General features: G+C 35.6%; 1 long non-coding RNA gene across 1 annotated transcript; it reads left to right on the top strand.

The window, feature by feature from the left end:
- Positions 1 to 14,247: 14,247 nt before the first annotated feature.
- Positions 14,248 to 16,846, top strand: LOC113106761 (uncharacterized). Its single transcript, XR_003292570.1, has 3 exons — positions 14,248 to 14,446; positions 16,353 to 16,476; positions 16,580 to 16,846. It is a non-coding gene; the product is annotated as an uncharacterized LOC113106761 (long non-coding RNA).
- Positions 16,847 to 26,117: the final 9,271 nt, after the last annotated feature.

The following is a 26,117-nucleotide window of genomic DNA, read 5'->3' as shown; positions in this document are numbered from 1 at the left end:
AAGTCATTTTTAGACCAGGAAATACATGTGCAAGACCTGATCAGCTCTTCCTCACAATTTTACAGTTATGCTATTCAAAGTCATCCTTTTTTCTTTTCAAGTTCTTTTAAGTTTTTAACTTGAGCATATCATTATGCAACCTATGTGTTTTACAGATCTGTGTACAAGTGTTAAGACACTGATTTTGATTGTATTAACAGGGCTTAATGCTAAATAAGTTTTCTACTGGTCCGGTTTGGCCAGTGGTTAATTTTTTTTTTTACTTGCCCTGGAAAAATTTTCACAGGACTTGCCACAATCAATCAATCAATCGATAAGACTTATTATGCTATTCAAAGTCATCCTTTTTTCTTTTCAAGTTCTTTTAAGTTTTTAACTTGAGCATATCATTATGCAACCTATGTGTTTTACAGATCTGTGTACAAGTGTTAAGACACTGATTTTGATTGTATTAACAGGGCTTAATGCTAAATAAGTTTTCTACTGGTCCGGTTTGGCCAGTGGTTAATTTTTTTTTTTACTTGCCCTGGAAAAATTTTCACAGGACTTGCCACAATCAATCAATCAATCGATAAGACTTATTATGCTATTCAAAGTCATCCTTTTTTCTTTTCAAGTTCTTTTAAGTTTTTAACTTGAGCATATCATTATGCAACCTATGTGTTTTACAGATCTGTGTACAAGTGTTAAGACACTGATTTTGATTGTATTAACAGGGCTTAATGCTAAATAAGTTTTCTACTGGTCCGGTTTGGCCAGTGGTTATTTTTTTTTTTACTTGCCCTGGAAAAATTTTCACAGGACTTGCCACAATCAATCAATCAAATGAGCCGATTCCCATTCTCATTGCCAATTTATTTAGTTCTTATTCTTTTTCTCTTTTTTTTGTTTTTTTGTTTTTACATTTATTAAATGTTTATTTTGCTCTGTTACTGGCCAAACTAACCTTGAGCAAACAAACAAACACTATATGCAACATGAAGCAAGTGCACAAAACAAAAACATCAGATGGGCTGAATCAATATTTTATTATTACTATTTATTATTATTAGTTTTATTTCCTTAATTATATGTGTGTGTGTGTGTGTGTGTGTCAGTACTATGTTTGTACTTTCTGTACTGGAAGCTCCTGATGAAATTTCTTCTGTGTAAATACTTGGCAATAAAGCGCTTTCTGATTCCGATGAAAATGCTAATTCAATCTCTGACAGCAGGTGGCGCTTATAGAACACTAGTCTAGCACTGAGTTATTGCTGCACGCAGAGCTGTGAAATTGAATAAATAAGTAAATCAAAATCTAAAAATAAATAAACCGCAATGAGTCTTGGATTATTTAAATAATATAAAGATATCGCTGTCCCTAACTTGCTGCCTCCCACTTAATTCACTTCCTAAATTAAATGAAAAAATAAAAATAAAAATAAAATAAAAAATCCTTGGACGCTTATAATACGTCTGTCTGGCAACATGACTGAGGCTAAGCTCACGTCCTTAATCACAACTCGCTCAAATGACGAGGCCATGCAACCTTTTCACGATGATAATATTTATTTATGTATTTTTTAAAACCCAGATAGCTTGCTGAAATACTTCTGCGGCTGCCTCATCTACCTCAGCCATCCTGATCAAGACCTGTCACTGTGAGTCTGATCGCACCTAACCTGCCTTCCGTTTCCACTACACGCCTTCCATTTCAACTAAACGCCTTCCGTTTCCACTATATTCTCTCTCTCACATACATACATACTGTCTCTCGCACATACATACATTCCTCTCTTACATACATACATTCTATATATGTATGTGTGTATATGTATGTGAAAGGAGAATGTATGTGTGTGAGAGTAGAAATATATGTATTTGTAAGGAGAATGTATGTGTGTGTGAAAGCAAAAATATATGCATATGAAAGGAGAATGTAAGTGTGTGTAAGAGTAGAAATGTATGCATGTGTAAGAAGAATGTAAGTGTGTGAAAGCAAGAATATATGTATGTGAAAGGAGAATGTATGTGTGTGAGAGTTTAAATATATGTATTTGTAAGGAGAATGTATGTGTGTGTGAAAGCAAAAATATATGCATATGAAAGGAGAATGTAAGTGTGTGTAAGAGTAGAAATGTATGCATGTGTAAGAAGAATGTAAGTGTGTGAAAGCAAGAATATATGTATGTGAATGGAGAATATATGTGTGTGAAAGCAAGAATATATGTATGTGAATGGAGAATATATGTGTGTGAAAGCAAGAATATATGTATGTGAATGGAGAATGTATGTGTGTGAGAGTGCCAGAATGAATTATGGCTTGTACGGCCCCTCATAGAGTCTTGATATTTGGGATACTTTAACCACCAACCAACAACATATGCATATGTCCAAAACAGTCACACATTTTTTTTTTTCAGTCTGTGTTGTAAAAAATATGATACACCTCTGTTTATGGCTTAAATGTCTTTGTGTATCAACAATAATAAATAGTTGGCATAAAATTATTCAGCACAGCTGATGTATGTTAACTGAATGCAGAGAAAGTTGCATAAAGTTGCAGACCCAGATGTGTTTGGTTAAAGTAATGACGCAACTTCGTGACACCTGCTGTGTGAAGAAGATAAAGCTGCTGACTTAATCCAGGAGAACATGTTTGATCAGGGAAAGCCAAGCCCACAGAATAATAAAGCCCTGGCATATTGTGATCTTTTTAGCTTGTCGTTGCACCTTACCGAATCTATAGTGTATGTCTGTTTAGGCACATGGTTATAAAGAAGTCATAAAGAAGCAATAGGAATAATTCTTTTTTTTCCCCCACAGTGAATGTCATCTGCATTTGCATTGCATATTTTCCAGGCAATTTGTGTGTCAGCACAAATGTACACAGTCCAGTCAACTGAAATTCCATCCAGACGGACTCATTTTCACTCGTTTTCATTTCTGCTTGCATGTACATGCACACGCACACACACACACACACACACACACACGCACACACACACATATAAAAAGATTCCCCTATAGAAAGCTTTCCTAAAGCTTGTGTTTTTTGCAGGAGAGATTGTAGCCTGCACATAAATCATCAACTCAATGCACAGCTATAAAGTGTCTCAGTGGAACCGGTCATCTCTGCACACACACAAACACACAAACTCGGGTGGGCTGGGGGTCAGAGGTTAGGAGAGTTCTAGATGTACTGAACTCTGAATAAAAGTGAAGAACATACAAACTCTTGCTGGTACATGGTGTGCCAGAATAAATCTAATGTTATATAGTGTGTCCCATTCAATTTTAAAATACAAGTTCTTCAGAAAAATTCTAGAAAGGTCACTGGAGCTGCACCGATTAGGAATACTTAAAAAATACAGACCATACAGGTGCATCTCAATATATTGGAATGTCGAGAATGTCGAGTAAAAGTTAATTTATTTCAGTAATTCAACTCAAATTGTGAAACTTGTGTATTATATAAATTCAATGCACACAGACTGAAGTAGTTTAAGTCTTTGGTTCTTTTAATTCTGATGATTTTGGGTCACATTTAACAAAAACCACCAATTCACCACCAATCTCAACAAATTAGAATACTTCATACTACTACTGCTACTAGTACTAATAATAATAAGTAAAATAAAATAATAAAAAATAAAATAATAATCATATTTTTTGGTGAATTGTTGGCCTTCTGGAAAGTATTTTAATTTACAGTACATGTACTCAATACTTGGTAGGGGCTCCTTTTGTTTTAATTACTGCCTCAATTCAGCGTGGCACCGAGGTGATCAGTTTGTGGCACTGCTGAGGTGGTATGGAAGCCCAGGTTTCTTTGACAGTGGCCTTCAGCTCATCTGAATTTTTTGTTATGGTTTCTTGTTTCTCAATTTCCTCTTCACAATACCCCATAGATTCTCTATGGGGTTTGGGTCTGGTGAGTTTGTTTGCTGGCCAGTCAAGCACACCAACACCATCTTTACCAACTTTTCGTGCTTTTACAGGCCAGTGTGGGCAGGTGCCAAATCCTGCTGGATAATGAATTCAGCATCTTCAAAAAGCTGGTCAGCAGAAGGAAGCATGAAGTTCTACAACATTTCTTGGCAAACTGGTGCAGTGACTTTGGTTTTCAAAAAAACACAATGGACCAACACCAGCAGATGACAAATGATGCAAATCATCACAGACTGTGGAAACTTAGCACTGGACTTTAACCAACTCAGGCTATGTCAAATTTGCTATGGCATTTGCAGATGTTTGCTAAAACTTTAGATTTGGGAAACAAATGCCAAATCCCAAATCCAAATCCTTGAACTTTGTCATTAATGATGGAAGTTGTGAGCCGGATAATTATGCAGAAAAAAACTTTTTCTCAGAAACACAAAACCATGAACTTACCCGATTCAGTGTTACTCTTTCACCTCGAATTACAACAAACAAACAAACTAAAATGTATTTGATGTACTGATTTTGATACTGACCTCTTGATCAGATGGGACCTCAGGAAAACTGAAGAGCGAGACATCGCTCCACATAGAGAAAACCTTGGCCATGCCTCTCCTTGTGTCACTGACATTCAAAAGATTCTTTGGAAATGACAGCAGTCTGCATTAATACACAAAGCACCCATTGAAACGTGAGGATAAATGATTCTGCCAGCATCTACTCATGTTGTTCCACACTTGTATGACTTCCTGCCGTGAAATACACTGAAATAATTTCTAAAAGAAGTTTTATACCAGATGCACGCTTCAGCTGGAATAAAGACACCTTTAGGTCTCATGAAACTGACAAAATGACAGATATATCTTGTTGTATTAAATAATTTCATACATTTTTATCCCTCTTCAGGCCATGTTTTTATTAATTAAGAAAGTTTCTTTTTGCAGAATATGTAATTATTTGCCTTTCCAAAGATGAATACAAGATATTCATGTAGCCTTATTAAAAGAGCAACAAATTAGTTGTTATTTGCTAATGTTAAGCACTTAAGTGTATAATCCACCACTGTTCTGTGCCTTCACTAGATCTGATGTTTCTGCAGTATCTCTGCAGGAATCCCCACAACCTATAAATATAATAAACAGATCCCACCAGCCAAGATAAAATATGTCCTTAATCTGAGATCACGATAATGTGTTTTTACGTACGGTATTCTCTGTGGTTTGGTAACTACTCACTTACTGACACGCACATTTTATTGATGGCTGTCTGGTGAAGAGCAATAGGTCAGAACAGTCATGCATTTAAACTGAAGTCATCAATCTACTTGTTTGATGGAGAGGAAAGCCGGACAGTTTGTCATCAGAGGCCTCTGATGAATGCTAAAGCGAGTCTATACAGAAGACAGACGCAAGCGCATATCAATGAGTTTAGCATTCATGAACCTTCGTAAAGCACCTGTTATTCTTCATTTTAGCGTCAGGTTTAAACAACTGCCTTCTTATTACATAATGCATTAGTGTGTTGATATCCGCAGGCAATCACACCAGCAACCAATACACTACATGATTTGTTATTGCACATTGCTATTTCAGATTACTTACCAGACAGCAGTGGAAATGAAGCTCGCTGGAATGAAGACTAGATGAATATTTAATATAACAGGTCAGTATCCGGCACACTTTGGCCCCACTGTGTATCAGCTGAAACCTCAAAGACCCTTTTGGATTTAAACGAGAATATCCGTGCCAGTTTCTCTGTCGGTCTTATACATCTGCTGACACGGAATAGCTGTCTGCTGTTTGGCACTTAGGTAGTGTGCTGGCCACAAACAAATTCAGTCCTTTTAGGTACACACAATCAGAGACTATTCTTTTTTCCTTCTTTTTGCACTTTGAAAGCATTTGGTTATAGAAGTTGAGAGTTTTGCTTTTCCACTATTTCTGTGACAAATTGCAAAATGCTGCCAGTACTCCAAGCCATGTGCATCCGTATGATAATAGACACTTTTAAAAACACTCCATTTCATCCCCAGACTGAGGTTTTGAAGTTCCTGCACATCTCCTACACCTTTCTTTCCATTATTTTAATTGAATTTCATTGCATGGACAAAAGAGCACCTTGTCAGCACTCCTAATTATGTGGATTTTCAAAAAGAAGAATTTATGCTCCAATGATTGCACATATTATTTGTCATCGTATGCAGTTTATTCATGCGTGCTGTACGATACATTTTTTTAGCTAATTTTCTTCTTTTATCCCCTTTCCAGTTTGAATATTTAGTGTCAAAAGTGTCAAGTGAAAATCAGTACTGCACATTTGATAGCTGATGTTCTACAGCACCGCTATGCACATATGTGATTAATTAAAAGAGTAATTAAAGTGTGAATTGAACCCTCGGGGAACCATTTTTCCAGGCTCTATTGTCACCGTGTTTAAATCACCAGGAAGGGCATCCCACCATTTAATCTTTCTGATCCCATTTGGGAAATGGTCTAGGATCCTTTGGTCCCAGCTTAGGTAGAACATGTCTAATTACATGCTTATGAGAACAGAGATTTCGGCCTTTTAATAATTGTAGAGTTAAATAAAAAATAATCGTATGGTGCAGCATATGTACTCTAATTGTCTAACTGGAATCTGCTATTCATGTGTCCTTTGTAATATACTAAGAAAGGCATATCCATAATAAACAAATACAATATATTTTAGTTTAAATATTAAAGGAATACTGTAGTTAAACCAAAAATAAAAAAGTAGGAAACTCACCTTCTGGCCATCCAAGATATAGCTTACCAATGGATCCTCTGCAGTGAATGGGTGCCGTCAGAATGAGAGTCCAAACAGTTGATAAAAACATCACAATAATCAACAAATATTCCACACGACTCCAGTCCATCAATTCATGTCTTGTGAAACAAAACGTTGTGCGTTTGTGAGGGACACATCCTCTATTATGGTGTATTAACATTCAATATCCATAATAACTCTTCTTTCAGTGTAAAATCCATGACCAGTTGTTTTCTCTCATCAGTCTGGCATAACTGCTTATAATGGTTTTATTAGAACTTTTCACAAACTTTTCATTTGACAAGATGTTAACTGATGGACTGGAGTCATTGGGGTTATTTGTGGATTATGTTTTAATCAGCTGTTTGGACTCTCATTCTGTCGGCACCCATTCACTGCAGAGAATCCATTGATGAGCAAGTGATGTAATGGAAAGTTAATTAAAATCTGTTCAATGAAGAAACAAAGTTATATACATATTGGATGGCCTAAGGGTGAGTGACTTGTTTTCAACAAATGCACCTTCAGCTAAGTTTATTTATGTGTTTATTTTTCTTGCTTAACTGTAAGCATAAATCAAGCCTTATTAAGAAAGGTTTATGTTTATTCAAGATACATTTTCTAAAATAAGTCTCAAATGAATGTACTGTATCTAGTTTTAATGATTTAACTATCTAAAAAATAAAATGCTTATTACATTTTTTTTTTTTTTGCACTGAATGTTGATGACTAATATTTTAATCATCTGTATCATCTCCTGGAATCACTCAGTTCTCTCATTTAGGCTCTTAAACAGTGTCTCTCTAGATTTTGATCAGTGACAGAGAAATTTCCATTAGCATGATCCTTTATCCTGTCATCTTTTTCATGCTTATTTGATGCTGACCTTTCCAGGCATATTACAGGAAATGATCTGCAAAATCATTAATGCAAGTGCTTTATGTAACATTTCTGGTACTCCTCAGCTGAAATATGCAGAAAAAGAAAGTAACAAGTAATAGAAAAAAGGTTTGTTCTTTTTAATGGGTTGTCTTTCCAGGCTTTTCTTTGAAAAGAGAAGCTGTCTTAAAACATTCTCCTCAGAGCAAATTAACTTGCTTTAGGGTGATGGACTTTACCTTTATTCAGTGGCATTTGAGGAGAACTTTGAGCTACATTTATTTAGATAAGATTTTTCTTTTTAACTAGAGGCAATCTTCATGTTCCTTTTCTTTTTCATCTTCCTTTATACTCTGCTGTTTGAAAATGCCTACAGAGTGAAATGGCAAAGTTAAAAAGTAATGCAAACTAAAATGAATGTTCAATTTAAAAATGAAGCCAGTTGACTTAAGCATTATATTGTTAATAACATTTATGACTCCTTAGACCGAGTAGCATATCGTCAAGAATGTGCTTGGTTTCCATAGGTTTATAGTAATTCATGCAGGTTTGTGATTGTGTCATTGTTAAGAAAGTAAAAATAAATAAATAAAACTATGATTGCCTTTTGCCATCAGTAAAATCAATAAGAAGCGGTGAGAGAGAATTACCACTTTAACATGCATGAAAGAAGGCTGTGAGTGGGAAGACCACAGCAATTTATCAGCAATTAATGACTGGGATGAAAAAGACTCTCCTCTCTGGACTACAGCAGAAAACATTCAGCCTGCAGCTATCCATTCTCATTAGTGCAAGCAGACATTTCTGCACCACCACCTTCGTTTCAAACATGTTTACGACTTTAGCGTGTTGTACAAGAGTTTAAAAGAATAGTAAACCCAATAATTAACATTTACTGAAAATGTACTCACCCTCAGGCCATTCAAGATGCAGATGAGTTTGATTCTTTATCAGAAAAGATTTGTAGAAATGTAGCATTACATCACTTGCTCACCAATGGATGCTCTGCAGTGAATGGGTGCCGTCAGAATGAGAGTCCGAATGGCTGATAAAAACATCACAATAGTCCACAAATGATCCACACGACTCCAGTCCATCAGTTAACATCTTGTGAAGTGAAAAGCTGCAGAAAAGTCTGTAGGTTTCAAGCTCATTCAGAATGATCAGAGCATCCTTAGATTTTTTAGCCAAACTGATTTTGATTGCAACACACAATAAATAAATAAATAAATAAATAATAAATAAGGAAGCAACCTAAAATAATGCATAAAATATTGCTGCTAATTTTCAAAAAATTTTAAATTGTTAATCAACATTAAGAATGTTGAAATCATAAATAAAACATAATTCAATGAGGTTTGCACTTATATATTCATTGAAAGCAAGACTTATTATTTTATATACTTTGTGAGTGAGTGTATTTTTAAGACATTGTTTGCATTGAAATCATTTTAATACTAATTTCTCATCACTAATGTTTTAATTATTATGGTTTTATTTAGTAGTGCTGCCTCTAAAAAGCGATGTTGAATACTGAAGGATTAGTAGTTTGATATTTTTGAGAGTTTACTAAGTATATTTTTTGGAAGGGAGTTCAAAGCTGCACTGCTGCATCAACAGTTCAGTCTGTGTATTTCCCACATGTACTTTAAATGTGCGAGCAGAGTTGTCAGTGGGTTATCCTAAGGATGAATATTCAACAAAATAACTTCATAAGGAAAATATTAAACTTCCAGTGATTCTCTATAGGACAAATAACCTGCAGGCAGACAGATAAATACCACCTCTGTATTGGTCTGTATTAGCACAATGTTTAGTAATTACCAATCTCAAGTGTTCTGTAACAAAACAACTTCTCTAATATTTTGTGAATCCATTGCATTAAATAATATAATTTCTATATGATGGATAGCCAAACTCATACAAGTTTTGAAGCAATGCAATATTCCATTATAAATAAATAAAATAAATATATATATTTCCTTTTTTTTTATGATCTGGCAGTAGTCATCATGGTGAACAGCAACATTCACTGTATGCATGCTTCTTCCAGTGTTGTATCCTACAGTATGAATTTTTTTTTTATCAACAAAGAGGATCATTAGCATATATAATTGTTTGTAATTTGAGTACGTGTCAGAATTATGAAACAGCTGCCTTCAAAAATGCATTTAACTTAAGTAATTAGGAAGTGAGACAGAGTCTAGCCCCTTTCTTTAGCTCAAGAAGAGAGATACAGTACTCAGAACGCAGTGCATACTTCTGTTTCGTTCACCAGGAAAGGCCAACTTCTTCCTGGGAAAGAGGCCAGAATATGGAAACACTGGGCAGCAGTCACAAGGTTAGGCCAGATGAGCTTGTAATTTGTGAATTCATTCTTAAAGGGCAAGTGGAAGGTCAGGCAGGAGAGTGAACTAAGACCTGGAGAAATGTTAACTATTCAAAGCACATGTTGCTATTCTTGCCTCTAAATAAGCTTTTTTTTTTGACAGCACTGTACATTGCCCCCAAAATGTATTTGGACACCTAAGCTGTACTTAAAAATGTATGAATGTCATTATATATAACAATAGCAAGTTAACACCCTACAAAAAAAATGTAATAAAAAAAAAAATTACAGAGGGGCAGGGGCGATTGGGAAGCGTGCATTTTGCGTGTGCAGTCACTTTCATAATATTATGCGTGCTGTTTTTCCGCTTTCAAAATCGATCAGGGGAGGGAAGAGGAGGAGAAGTGAGGCCAAATAACTCATTTGGGGCAAAGCCCACAAATAGCCCCCTCAGGGTCTTCCCTGGATATTATTGACCTAATGCATCATTAATTATGAGGGCTATTTAAAGGTATCAAAAGAGTTAAATCATTTGTTTACCGCACAAATATATACTTTTTATTGGTGCAGTTGATATTAATTTTTGTCTCTCTGATAAAGTTTGCTCATGGGTTATCACTCATAATAATAATAATAATAATAATAATAATAATAATAATAATAATAATAATAATAATAATAATAATAATAATAATAATAATAACATCATGATTGTGAGTTTGTGACAATGATTTTGTATAAATTAACAAAAAAGGAAGATAAAAGACACAACATTTTCCTCTGTCTGTTCATCAAATCAGCTGAATGAATGATTCAATAAATCACTTACAAAGTCAGCATTTCTTGAATTAATCATTTGAATTAATCTTTCAATAACTCACAGTCAGTCAGTTGTTTAATTCCTGAATAAATCAGTATTTTATTAAGGAATCATTTGAATAAACGTTTCAATAACTCCCTCGTAATCAGTCAATTATTGAGTTGCTTAATAAATCAGTATTTTTTTCAATGAATCATAGTCTGAAGCTTTCTGTGTAATCTGTAAACTCAAATCTGCAGACAGTAAATAAACTAATGTTAAATTTTCCAGAGTGTAGACTGTGGCTAAAAGGTGACTTTGTATCTTCAGTAGAGCACAAATTAAGATTTTAAACTGAAACCGTCGCAGTCTGTCAGTTTTACTGAATAAGGGAGATGAATGGGAACCACGGCTAAAACACAAAAAAAAAAAAACCTTGCGGCTCGTGGCGATACATTGATGTGTAAATGCACAAAATGATCGGTCTGTGCAAGAAACTGAACAATATATATATATATATATATATATATATATATATATATATATATATATATATATATATAATGATATATATATATATATAATGATATATATTATATATATATAACTTTTTTTTTTTTACCTCTGATACACTGCAATGCCTGAACTGTATGAGCGCCTCCCCAAAACACAGTCTGTGCATGAGGTGTCTTCTTCTTCTTGCTTTACGGCGGATTGCAGACTTTTAAGTGCATTACCTCGACCAATTTCTCAAATTGACCATTGACAATCTATCTACAATCTCAATTAGGAGTTGTTTTGTGTCTTTACACATCAATGTATTGTGACGGGGTGAAGAAGTGGCGTAATCCAGGATGACCAGGATGTGTTCGTACCCCCGGGTGGATTTTGGCAGCGGCCCTACCAGATCCATCTTGATCCGCTAGAAGGGCACCTCAATGATGGGCAGCGGTATCAGCGGGCTGGAGGTAGGTGAGAGCGGCAACATCCACTGGCAGGTTGGGCAGGCCTGGCAGAAGCGCTTGACCTCTGCCTCCAGGCCTGGCCAGTGAAAACAGTCGCGGATGCGATGGATAGTGTTCTGGGCCCCCAGGTGGCCCTCCATGGGATGTGCATGGGCCAGCTCCATCACCGCTTCTGACTTGGTCCGAGGAACGACCAGCAGGGTCTTTTCCTCCCCCCTACGCTGCGCGACACAGTAAAGCAGGCCATCTTGCACCACAAAGTGAGGGGCTGGATGGGGTGATGACTGGAGCTCTTTTCCTTCAGCGATCCTCACCTGGGACTTGCAGTGTTTCAAGCGGTTGTCCTCGTGTTGCTCTCTTGCGAATGATAGTTTCTGTGGTTTCTGCTCGCGGGGGAAGGAGGTTGGCTTCATAAGGCTGACTGCGCTGAGAGTTCGGGACACGTGTCACAGCATCATTACCAGCCGCAAGGTTTAATTTGGTTTTGTTTGTGTATTTTTTTTTTTTTTTTAATTGTATGTTTTAGCCGTGATTCCCATTCACCTCCATTATAAGACTGGCAGATTGCAATGATTTGAGTTCAAAATCTTTGTTTGAGTTCTACTGAAGAAATAAAGTCACCTACATCTTGGATGCCCTGGGGGTAAGCAGATAAACATCACATTTTCATTTTTGGGTGAACTATCCTTTTAACAGTCTACTCTAGTGTGACAAAGGAAAGTAAAACATTTGTACATGATGTTCAAATATTTACCATATAATAAGTATAAAGCACAAGTAAGTGAAATTTCTAAGTACAGCTGCATGCACCAGGAATAGGAGGCCTATGCAGCTGCAGTGGGAAACTGCACTGTGTGCACTGATATGTGTTTAGTAAGTGCAACGTTGTGTAACACAAAGTCATTTAAAGTGCACTCCAGTCAAACAGCAGGGGGGCAAATGAACTGGGATCATAGCTAGAGTCTTAACGTTTATTATTAAGCCACAGGAAGTAATTATGGTCAAACAGACCATCAGTGATTTGCCTGACAGCAGGATTCCATAAAATCTCCAGTGCTTATACTGTACTTTGGAGCCAGGGCACAGACAAGGGGTGGTGTCATGTGCACTATAACCAGAGAAGGAATTTGAATCCATTAATGTGGCTATACCAAAATAAACCATGTCTGAAAATCTAGACAACTTAATCATGCAGCTTTCTAAGATGCCACTTTTGGCCAAACTCTTTATGGTAAAGGAAATTACAGAAAGCATTGCAAACAAGCAGTAAAAGCAACATACTAATGTCATCTTCACTGAAAACAGATGCATTTGAGTCTCCAGTGCAGAGTGCTATTAGTGATGTGGGCAGAAATACTTCCCAAGAAGAGACTTAATTTATACAGTAGGACTCAAGGACAGTCAGGATACTTAATTTGAAGACTGCTACTGTACATAGGCTATAGACAGCTTTAAACCAGAACTATACAATTATTATAGAAGATTTTGATGAAGATGCTATAAGACTTTCAGTCAACAATGGTGCTAGGAATGTATTAAACTGGATACGTATTTACGTTGAATTTGAAGACCCAACTTGTTTTTTTGTTTTTTTTTTATCTATTTATGCATTTTATTAAAGTAGAAAAAAATAAAAATGTGAGTGATGGCAAAGCTTGACTTTCAGCATCATTACTCCAGTCTTCAGTGTCTCGTGATCTTTTAGATATCATTCTAATATGTTGAGGGGAAGTCGTGGCCTAATGGGTAGAGAGTCGGACTTGCAGTTGGAGGGTTGTGAGTTTGAGTCTCGGTCCGGCAGGAATTGTAGGTGGGGGGGTTGGTGCATGTACAGTGCTCTCTCCACCCTCAATACCACGACTGGGGTGTCCTTTAGCGAGATACAGAACCCCCCACTACTCCCCGGGCGCCGCAGCATAAATGATGCCCACAGCTCTGAATGTGTGTTCACTTTGGATGGGTTAAAAGCAGAGCACAAATTTCGAGTATGGGTCACCATACTTGGCTGTATGTAACGTCACTTTCACTTTCACTGATTTGGTGCTCAAGAAATATTTATTTATATTATCAATGCTGAAAAGTTGTGCTGCTTAATATTTCTGTGTAAACCTGATACATGCATATATATTTAGGATTTTTAAATGAAACAGAAAGGGATATATATATATATATATATATATATATATATATATATATATATATATATATATATATATATATATATATATATATATATATATATATATAATATCCCTTTCTATTTCATTTAAAAATATATTTGTGTGTGTGTGTGTGTGTGTGTGTGTGTGTGTTTGTGTGTGTGAGAGAGAAAGAGAGAACATTTTCATTTGTCTTAGACACCGTTTTTTTAATACACGAGAGAAGTAACAATGTCTGATTTTCTGCAAATTATTAAAACAAAACTTTTTTTAAAAATCTGTCTGGGGTGGGTTTCCAAAAAGCATCTATGGTAGCAAGTTTCATCATTACCAATAGAGTTCAGTGGAACTAATGACTATAATTAGTTAACGATGGTTTTGGGAATTGCACCTCTGAGATTGATTCACATGTGACCTGATACAGCTCTCCTGTTCAGCTCAATTGCTTAACTCTTTTCAGAGCTAGATTATCAGTGAAAATATATTTACTTTCATGTAAAGAACAGAGCTTAAAGTTATGGCTTCTAAAGATTACAAAGTCTTCAATATATTATACACAGTGTTCCCCAGAAGACAGCAAGTCCAACGGGTTTGGAATGACATGAGGGTGAGTAAATGATGGCAGAAGTTTCATTTTGTGGAGAGCTATTGCTTTAAACACACTTCCCTTTTCCTTTAAGACATACAAATGACCCGATTCTCTAGTAATTTTCTGATGTTATCTCTTCATTTTTTTTCCCCTTGGGTGTGATTGTGACACTTTGATTGGTTGGGTGTTTGAGATTTTCTGACAGTCTCCTACATCAGGTGTACCATTTTTATTACAGAGCCCTCGAACCGCAAGCATCAAGTGCTTAAATGCTTAAACATGGCAGTATTTTTAAAGCCAGGCTCTCTCAAACACATTTCTAAGGTCATGTTTCATTTGTCATTCATTGGGAATGTATCCTTTAAACAGAAAATCATTAGCAGAATGCTGTCGAATCTGAATAGAAACATTGATGCCTTAATTACTAGATACTGAACTCGTCTGTGATAATCACACACAATTGTGCTTCCACACTTCAGCAACACTAAAACATGCTTAGGATCCCCTTCCCTACAACAATCACAGACACTACACTATAATTTCTGAAGAATGCTTGCCCCAATTAATCAGATTTGGTCTATTATGACTCGGATTCATTTTAACTTCCAAGAGGTTTACAATTTATTAGGCCTCTCAAGTATTTTTTCATCACCACCAAGGTTTTTTTCTTTTTTTTTTTTTTTTTTTGTATAGCACCGTGTCTGATAAGGTTCTAGCAGTTTTTTCCTATCTACTGCACAAATATAGAACAGGTAATGGGTTCCACCCACTTGTTCTGTAAGAGTAAAAATACAGAGCCTTTGCCATGGGGTGGTGAATGTTTTGTCACATTTGGGTAGTTATTAGTGTGTAATTTGCTTTGACCTGTAAATGGGTTGACAGGAACGTTTTATGCTACTCTCTTTCCCCTCCCCTCTGTCATTCATTTCCCAGAGCCATTGATGATTGTGGCTTTTTATATCCCCACAGGAAATAAACGTTTATCAGACTTCCCGAGGCTCTGTGAATTTAATTAGTAAATTAATTTAATTAAGATTACAGTATATATATATATTTTTATTGTCCATTTATCAGCATTGTTTTATTGTCTCTCATGCATTACTGCATCTATTCCAATACACATTTAGAAAAAGTACTATGGTGTTACCATGGGATCAGATTGTATCTTTACCATTTCCATGGTACTTTTTATAGATGGCCATGCCTTTTTCCAGTTGATGCAAACGCATTGCATGCATTAAAGGCAGCTATATATAATACATTTGAGGACTTTAAAACCGATGGGACTGAGTCCACCAAAACATTGTCACAATGTCAACTAGCTGATAATGAAAGCTCTAGGCACTGCAGACTTCACAGCAGAAATCATTTACCTTAAATGTACCCATGAAAAGCTGAATCATCTTACATTTCCCAGCAGAACTTTTATAAAGAAAATTAAAGCTTGTCATGAAGTAGTTTGCTCTTTTCTGGCCTCAATAATAAAAACCTGAAAATTTTGAAAATTAAGTGTAGACAGTGAAAATTAGAGAGAGAGAGAAGAGAGAGAGAGAAGTCTCATTAATTCTTCCATTTATCCTTGTGATCTATCTTTTTGCGTCTTTTATTTATTTATTTTTCTATTGAATATATTCACATGCATGTGAGGATAGTTATACTGAGATATATTAAGGGTGTTGACCTGTTGGCAAATCATTGCAAAAAAAAAAAAAATGTGCGTGTGTGTGTGTGTGTGTGTGTTCTGTACTAGACTAACTGAGACTTGTCATGGCACTTGTATACTGTTGTTATTCTCTTGTTGGTCTGATTGCTTCTATTGTTCTCATTTGTAAGTCACTTTGGATAAAAGCATCTGCTAAATGATTAAATGTTAATGTTAAATATTTTTGATTGAAATGTGAAATGTGTCACTGATTTCTGTCAGAGGAATCATCACCTTCACAGCCACCTCCATCATCACTGTCACCTGGTCCCAATCACACCCAATCGCCGGAGGACTGATCACCTGCCCTTAATATCCTACTCAGTATAAAGTCACCATCATTTCAGTAGGCCTACTTCAGCATTTGGTCTACTTTTCACTACTCTGAACAGTATCCAGACTATTGTATTCTAATCTGTGTTTTTCTTTTTTTTTTTTTTTTTTGCCAGTACCCCAGATGATCCTCCTGATCTCCCCCTCTAATTCCAGACTCCCGTGCCATTGTCAATGCCTGTCTAACTTCCTGGACCAATATATTTTAGCCTGATCATCGCCAGCCTTCCTATGCATTTCCAATTCCTGCAAATAAGTCTGCATTCCTTAACTCAGCCTGATTTGTGACCATCCAGGTCCATCCAGACATGTCATGTACATTATATTTATGCCGTTCTTGATTGTTTAAAAAATTTAAACCAACAAAAAATAAAACTTTCATAGGTTCCCTTTTCATCTTAAACTATTGCATTTGGACCAATACTTTTATATCATAAAAATATAAATATTACTATGGAAGCTTGCTTCTGCTACTGAATGACTAAATAAGGTAAATGTGACTTTTTTTTTTCTCAGTCTCACACAATACTCAATTCACAATTGCAAACATAAAGTCGCCATTACTTTTTTTTTTTTTTTCTTCCATTAAATTTAATTTAGAATTTTTCTGAATTGCAAAAAAAAAAAAAAAAAAAATCTTCTGTATTGTGGCATGTAGACAGCTTTATTGTGAGATAAGAAGTTACAATTACCTTTTTTTTTTTTTTACTATTATTATGTTTTATCTTGTGGTGGAGACAAACTTCCAAAGAGCACTACTCTCATCAAATAAACAAATCAATAAAAAATAGTCTATTTAAGAGAGGTAGAATGATCATTTAAAAACAGTTGAAAACAATTCACCATCACAACATACACCAGTGTGCTATATGATGCTAACCTAATGACTTGCATTACAATGACATTTAATGAGGCATATACCAATGTTATAAATCTACACATCCTTATCCTAGAGGTTTCAAAGTAGGCAAATTGCTGTGATTTTCAGCCCGTGAACAGATCATATCTTTCCTCCTTGGAAGCCCAGTGTCTCAGCAGTATCTTACAATCGTTAACACTTTTAATTTACACCATTATCAGCCCTGCCTGTGAGCTTAGATTACCTACAAAGGCACAAAGTAACATCCGTTTGAATTTGTCCTTTAGTGCTGGCCTGCCCCAGAGCTATTCCTTGCATGCTGAGCGTGTAGAAAAAGCCTTGTGGGTCTTGACACTAAGTGTGGGGGAGTGGATTTGGGTGTAGCGCACCTCTAACCCAGAGTTAATGAGGACCCTCTGGGCTTTTCCTTTCATTGGTGTGAAGGGAAGTTTCAGCTCCATGCTACCTATAGGGAGGAAGTGCTGGAGTGTAAAGTAGGTTTTGTATTCTTGCGTGGTTCATGAGGTCATTACTGTGCAGGGCATGTTGATGCAGTTGGTGAGAATATAAACAGATGCTTCTTAATATTAGAATAATAGAAAATATGTGACTGTAATACAAAATAAGGAACCCCAAAAAAGGGCAGAATGGCCATGATTTTTTTTTTTTTTTTTAACTGAATAAAACTTAAAATATAAGAAATGTTTTCTATTGTGTTTGAAAGTGAATTATGCATGTGGGAATGTAAAGCAAATATTGACACTCAATGCCTTCCCAGTGTTTCATTTGTCACAGATGTAGAGGCAGTGGATTAGTCCAGGCAATTACTCCTGGTAGGCTGCGCCCCAGCTTTGCTCGTTAATTTAGCCTAATTACCTAAACATATTTAATGGAGGGATGGGAAAGTGATAGATGGAGTAAGTGGCTTCAGATCAAATGGGTCTCATTAATTGGTCCTTCCTTAGCCTCCTGTTGCATTGAGGGGTCTGCCGAGTCAAAAGCAGACATCTTTCTGAAAGACTTCATTACACAGAGAACAGCAATGGGAATTATTTGTGTACATTGTGTAAAATAATTAGATTTTTCTTCTTCCCAAGTGAGCACAGGACTGAGTGGTTTTATTTCTGCACTTCCAAATAAATAATTCATTTTATGTCCAATTCTTCAGAAAGGCCCATAAGACACTGTTTGATTTGATTTTAAAGCATACTTTCCCTTCCGAGCAAAGCAGAGTTCCCAAACAGCACTAAAACCACCTATAATATTCCTCAGAAGCACACACACACACACACATATATATATATTAAGAAAATGCATAGAGGGATTTTATTTTTATTTTTTTTACCAAAATAATATACATTGTATAATAATATAACAATATCATCATTAGTAATATCTTATTCTATATGGTAATCCTTCAAAATAATTTAATATATACAAAAAATGTTGAAAAAGTTTAAAATATTTTTTTACAGTTTTTGCCCGTTGCTTAAACACATTTTGCTAAACTTCGCTCATTGTGCCAAAACTCTACACACAAGTAAACATGACACAACACTGGGAAAAATACCATTCACATCTGTGTCAAATTGAAGCTCTACTATCAAAACCTAAACTCTGCTATCAAAACCTAACATTCCTTTGTCAAAATGTAACTGATGACAAAAGGACACATACTTGCATCTCATGCATACACTATTAGATCAGGGGGAACACACTAGTCTACTTTATATAAAACACTGCAGTCTTTACTGTAATCTTCACTGTTTATTCAGAAGGCATATTTTCAGGAGGCACATTTTCAAACAACCCAAAAAGCAAATAGGCCTGCTCAATATTGTACATTGCAGCACTATACATTGCAGTAACATGAACTAAGATAAAGCAAAAAAAAAAAAAAAAATTATATATATATATATAAACACTATACTGTAAACACAGAAAATCATGGCAATTGTGCATTTGTGGGCTCATGGATCTCGCCGTCTGTTGACCTCATCGACATCACAAGCAATGTCTTCTCCCTCTAGGCACCAGGGAAAGTATCCCCTTGCATGTCGAAACCATCCATGGATTGCTGTCACCTGTCACCAGTTCCATGCATTGCCTGCAGAAGAGACATGCGGTGTGTGGGTGGACTCTCTGCCCAGCTTCCCTCACAGTCAGGCCATGGTTGATGACATGGTCCACCAAAGTTGCTCTTATATCATCAGAAATAGGGGTCTGTGCATGGCCTCTTTGACCTCCTTTTCCTACTCTTCCTCCTCCTCCTCCTCCTCCTCCTCCTCCTACTCTTCCTCCTCCTCCTGTGTATTTGAGTGGTAGCAATTACCCGATGTGTTTTGTATTTTGGATACATGTGTTTTCCAAACGGCACTCTGAGATTTCACTTTTGAACAAAGTGTCAATATAGATATGTATGTATGAAATAGAGTGTAGTATGCAGGACCAAGTGTGTTGCATAAAGGAGTAAGTGTGTTTCAGAATTGCAACTAGAGTGCAAAGCAGCGCTTTTGTTTAAGGTATGGGTACATGTGTTTGAGGTATGGTAACAAAAGCTTCAAGTTGTGTTACTTTAGTCTAAGCATGGGTCTATAGTGTTCAAGCAAGGGGCAAAAACTGTAAATGTTTTCAAAGTATCTTATGCTTACTACAGCTGAATTTATTCAATAAAAATACAGTAATATTGTAAAATATTATTACAATTTAAAAATAAAAAAATGTTTCTGTTTTAATATATACTTTTTTTTACATGTATTTTATTCCTTTGATGGCAAAGCAGAGTTTTCAGCATCATTACTCCAGTCTTCAGTGTCACATGATCCTTTAGAAATCATTCTAATATTCTGATTTACTGTTCAAGAAATATTTATAATTATTAACAGTTTTGGAAACAGTTGCTGTTAATATTTTTTTTTTTTTTTTTTTTTTTGGAAACTGCAGGCTAAATCGGGATTCTGCCTGTCTATCAATCTATCTAATCTATCTATCATCTAGTATGCAGTTTGTATTTATTCCACACACCTTCCTCATTAGTTTAAGCCGTATGCCTTACTAATAGAATGTTATTGTTGTTATTGTTTCAAATGACAGAGTTTGATATGCATCCATTTTGCAGGAACAAGAATGTCATCTGTGATTATGTAAATCTATGCAATATCCAATTTAACGTCATAGGTTTGATTTAAACATATTTTTTCATCCTGCAAATCGGGCAAAGCTGTACAAAAAACTCCTCACAGCAAGATGAGGAACAGTGTTGCGTGAGGAAGTGCAATATTGTGACTATAATCAGTGTTTATGGAAATGTGCTGACAAGTGTGATTAATGTAGTGGTATTGTGGATAGTGAATGCTGCGGACTAGGCATGTTTTATACAGCATATATCTGAAATGAACACTAAGCACTTCACCTGCCCTCTGAGACCGCAGTGAGTGACACTCTTACACTAACACACACATACACACACAACACACATGAATATGGGTTTTGATTTTGAAGCAGTTTAATGGTGCTGTCAAAACTGATAAAACAGTTCAGGGCAACTTCAGCCCCCCTGCTGTTCAGGCTGTGTTTGATGACTGCATTTTCACTCTGGCTTTCACTCAACTTTGCATGCAAGCATTTATTATTATATATATATATATATATATATATATATATATATATATATATATATATATATATATATATATATATATATATATATATATTTTTTTTTACATTGCTACACTCTTCTTAAAAGAATAGTTCACCCCAAAATAAAAACTAGCAAAAAAAATAAATAAATAAATAAATAAAATAAAATGTCCAAACAAACCACTGATAAAAGCATCACAATAACCCACAATTAATGCCCTGTGAAGTGAAAAACTGCATGTTTTTTAATGAACAAATTAATCATTAAGATGTTTTATCTTTAAGCCGCGCCAAAATACCAGTCTAAAATCTGTAATAATGCTTCCTCCATTGAAAAAGTCCATTCCTTGTTCTCTTCTCAAAAATCCACTGACAGAACTGTTTACAGCTGTTTTCCCATGTAAACGGTGCTTTGATATGTGCATATTTCTCCCCTGGATCAGAGAAGATTACTTTTTACTGGATTAAGCAATATTACAGATTATGGACTGTTGATGTAATTAATTATCAAAAAAGTGCAGTTTTTCTCTGCAAAAAAATTTAAATGATGCATTGGAGTCATGTCGAATCCTTATGGATTATTGTTTTTAGCAGCAATTTGGACTCTCATTCTGACGGTACCTATTCACTACAGAGGACCCATCGAGAGCAAGTAGTAATGCTAAATGTCTCCAAATCCGTTTTGATGAAGAAGCAAACTCATTTACATTTTGGAATGCCTGCGGGTGAATAAATGTTCTTTTTTGTGGGGGGGGGGGGGGGGGGGGACTATTGCATGTAACAATGATAACAGTGCATATAGGTCTTAATCCCAGTGCCAGTATCTTTCTATAAAACAGAAAAATAAGTGCAAAAAAATACATTTCTCCTCTTTGTACTGTATTTTTTGTACTTATTTTTCTCTTATTGTTTTATAGATCTCGCCTTTCATATAGGCTAAGGTCAGGGATCTTGGGCTTTAAAAGGTTATCGAACACTGCAGGAAAGGTTTGTCTAACTTGTTTAGCAGACTGAAAAGGTTATATGAGTTCTATATATTAAGTGAAATTGAAGAAACTTTAAACCACACTAATCGCTCTAACAGTGACTTTAAACATTAACATTAAATTTTGTGTGTAATGCCAACTTTTTCCACACAGTTAAAGCTTTTCAGGATGTGGGATGCACTTAGTATAAACGCTTACTATAAACTAATGATTTAAGGTTCAAAACAAGGTTCTGTTTGTTTGTTTATTTGTGAAATTATTTATAGCTATATAACAACCTTTCTGTGTATATGTTTCATAAATCTAAGTAAATATTTTAAACAGTGGCATAAAATTGAAATATTTTTAAAATGCAAAACTATAATAACCTTGCCGGTCAAGTGAGTGGCTTTGTCTTTGCAAGTTGTTAATTCGTGTTGCAGAGGTGTATTATTGACTAGTGCTGTGCTGTCACCTGCGTCTCTCTGATACTGACAAGCAGTGGGTGGCTGTTCTTACGAATCTGACTTCACTGAGATGTATTACCATCCCAGTCAGGCTCTGCCTTTCTGTGCTCCTGCTCAGTGCCAGCTTACAGGCTTTACAAGCCCTTCCTGTGCCTCTGCTCGATAATTTGCACGTCTTCCACGTTCAGCTCAGTGCTGACACACACACACACCAAGCACAGCTCCTTGTGCAGTTAAAGCTAAACACCCTGGCATGACGCCCACACCAAAATGCCATTAATGCCCGTATCCAGTTCACATAATGGACAGCTGTAGACACAAAATGGCCAAAGTAAGTCACAGGTTGAAACCAAGTGGGAAAATGTCCAACAGCGGTTATGGTGCATGTTTTATAAAACCCTACAAAAACGTGTTTGCTCACAAAAGTTAATTGGATACAATAAAAATGTGCCAAAAACTGTAATATTATGAAATACTATTACGATTTGAAAGAACTGCTTTCTGTTTTGATTTAACTGATATATTCCTAAAGCTGATTTTTCAGGGCCGTTTCACACGATCCTTCAGAAATCATTGTAATATGCTCATTTGCTGCTCAAGAAATATGTATAATTATTAACAATTTTGAAAACAGTTGCTGTTAATATTGCTTAATGCTTTTTGTGGAAACCGTGATTCAGGATTCTTTGATTTAATAGAAAGATACAAAGATTTATTTGAAATAGAAAACTTTCGTATCAGTGTCTTTACAGTCACTTTTGATTTTGTTACTTAGTTAATTAGTTAGTTATGCATGCTACATGAAGGGAATGTTATTTTAGGCTGATGCTGATTTCTCTTTTTGGGATACTTGTGTGAAATAGAGTATCACAGTCATTTTCCAAAGATGTCAGATTTCAAATGGCAAATTCTGTTTTTTGGTGTTTAACTGTGGGTATCTGCTATAATTATCTGCTAATATTTAGGTGTATTTGTGCAGATGGCTTCAAAGCTAACACGCATGTGCTAAAAGACATACAACTCAGATTTGTATTTCAGTTTTCTTTGAAATCTTTGTTTACACCAGATTTTTCAACCTTAAAGCACCACATTGAACCATATTTTCAGGGGACAGGTTCGATGTGCATGAGCCTCAGCCTGGCATTTGAATTGATTTTTTTATTAACATTTTTTAAAGGTGCAGACCCCACCCCTTTAAAAATAAATAAATATAACATACACACACAGTCACACCACTTTATGAGATGCAAGAGAGCATCACTGATGCGGTATGTTGCGGATCTGAGGTATGGGGCTACAAAGGAGACAAGGATAAAGTAAATAAGAGAAAATGTGTTTAGTAAGCGGGACATGATAGGGCTTATCTCCTTGTTTCTGCACTAGATGGCTGACTCTAGTTACACGCTGATGCATTGTACATTCTTCTGACTCACAGAGCTAAAAGAACTCATGACACACACTCCTCCCATGAGGGTTAAACGCAAATCAATTATTCACAACGGAGACCGGAACGCCCTCAGTAAGAGGACTATTGTTTTGCAGATGTCATCAGACATTTATGTGACATTACAGGTGGAGAACCAAGAGGATCTTTTCCTTCCTTCCTCTGGTTGTTACGGACACAAATGGGTGATACCAAGAGACATGTCAGCTGATATCAGCAGTGTAGGTCAGGAGATGAAGCTGTGCAGGATTTTACAGGATACATGCATAAATGAACTCCGGCCATTTTGACCTGAAGAGGATTTGCATTTTCCGGTAAATCATAGTTAATGTTATTGCATTGGACAAAAATTTATAAAAAGTATACTAATAATGTTTGGACATTTTTACGATTGTTTCCCCCTCCTTGTGGAACTTGTAGTGCTTTGGGTTAAAAATGACCTACAGCCTATAAAAAGCGCCTATAAATGTATTATTATGTTATATTATTAACAAATTTTGGATGCAATCTTTTTATCAGCTTGTTTTCTTTCACTTAGCACATTTTGTATTTCTTTTAAATCTAATATTGTGAAATAAGCTCACTCAGTTTGCTTATGAATGTGAAAGGACTACCTGAAAACAGTACTGAGAGGAGCAGCTTTCATTTCTGCTCTGCTGGCCGCAAATCTGTCCAGAACGCTGTGGGTTTGTATTAGAATCAGGACCGGTAAGAGAACACTGTGATTTTTATATCCCATCTGGGTAGTGTTCTTGAAAAACCGTAATGTTAAGGAATGAGGTCAGTAGGCGGAAAGGAGGTGGTATTATGTGGCTGTTAGAATGCATTCGACCACATGAGCATTTTCACTAAATAGCAGTTTGGTCAAATGTGTTTTCAACTACCTCGAAAGAGGCTAAATAAGGAAAAGATTTAAACCTTTCAGACATCTGAATTTAGCAGTTTCCACTAATGATTGGATTGACAAAAGCATCTTGTAAACAGGGCCTTAGATGAGTGAGGCCTACCAATAAGCTGCAAATTTAAATACAAAACCTGTGCTAATTGAATGAAAACAAGTTGACAAAAAAGACAGAATTCAAAATTTGGTGAAGATTTAAAAGTCCTTTGTTTTAGCACAGAAGGGTTAAAAGCATGTACTGAATTACAGGGATAGTTCCCCCACAGAAGTCTGTCATTATTTAATCACCCTCTTCACACTATTTCATGTGATTTGTAATGCAATTAAAATGGGCTTTGGCACTTTTGGTCTGTCTGTATTTTAGATAGTGGATTGGTCTGATAGAGAACTGCTGATTTTTGCATATGTGTGTCAATGTAGCTTAGTGATTGTGTGTGTGTGCGTGTGTGTGTGTGTGTTTGTGTTTGTGAATTGCCACATTATCCTGTATCTTGACTGTGTGTATCTGTCTGACTCAGCTCGGTGGTTTCAGAGGGCAGATGAAGTGCTAATTAGTTCAGATAGATACTGGATAAAACATGCCTAGTCCGCACCATTCACTACCCAGAATACCACTCCATTAATCACGTGTGTCAGCACATATTCATAAACACTCATTAAAGCCACAACATTGCACTTCCTCACACAACACTGCTCTCTGTCAACTCTAGACAGTCTTTCAGGTTGTTTTCTGAAAAGAAAGTGCAGTCATCCGAGAAACAAAATTCTGTAGACATTCTGATGAGTTCAGAATAGGAAGCTACGTATTCAAAGTCATGATAATTAGTTCTTAAGAATTTGTTTTAATTATCATAATCATACATCATTATATATAAAAATCAGCTTTGATTTACATAAAACCATTTTTATTTGAGTTTTTATAAATACTGTATATATGCTGTATATGTTTTACACTGTAATAATAATAATAATAATAATAATAATAATAATAATAATTATTATTATTATTATTATTGATTATCTGGAAAAAAAAATATTAGCATTTTTATAAAAGCTTTTAAATCATCACCATCATCATCATCATGTTATGATGTTGTGAAAAACAAGAAAATAAAATAATCTGAATTATTTCGCAGACAATATATATAAATAAATCATATAAAAATCTGAATAAAAAATACCTCTATTATGAAGATGTGTTTTCAGGAGCATGTTGAAGGTTGGTATGTGACTTTGCCAGTGGAACAAATTACCTCAAAGATTGAAGCGCAGGCTTTTCATGAGATTGTAAAAAAAAAAAAAAAAGGCTATTTGGAGGACATAAATTGACTAGCAACATTCTAAACACTCAAAGAGAGTCGGACCATCAAATTATTCTA

This window comes from Carassius auratus, chromosome 8, assembly GCF_003368295.1.
Source record: "Carassius auratus strain Wakin chromosome 8, ASM336829v1, whole genome shotgun sequence".
NCBI classification, from domain to species: domain Eukaryota; kingdom Metazoa; phylum Chordata; class Actinopteri; order Cypriniformes; family Cyprinidae; genus Carassius; species Carassius auratus.
The sequence above is the reverse complement of the archived record's forward strand: the minus strand, read 5'-3'. Positions and strand labels throughout refer to the sequence as shown.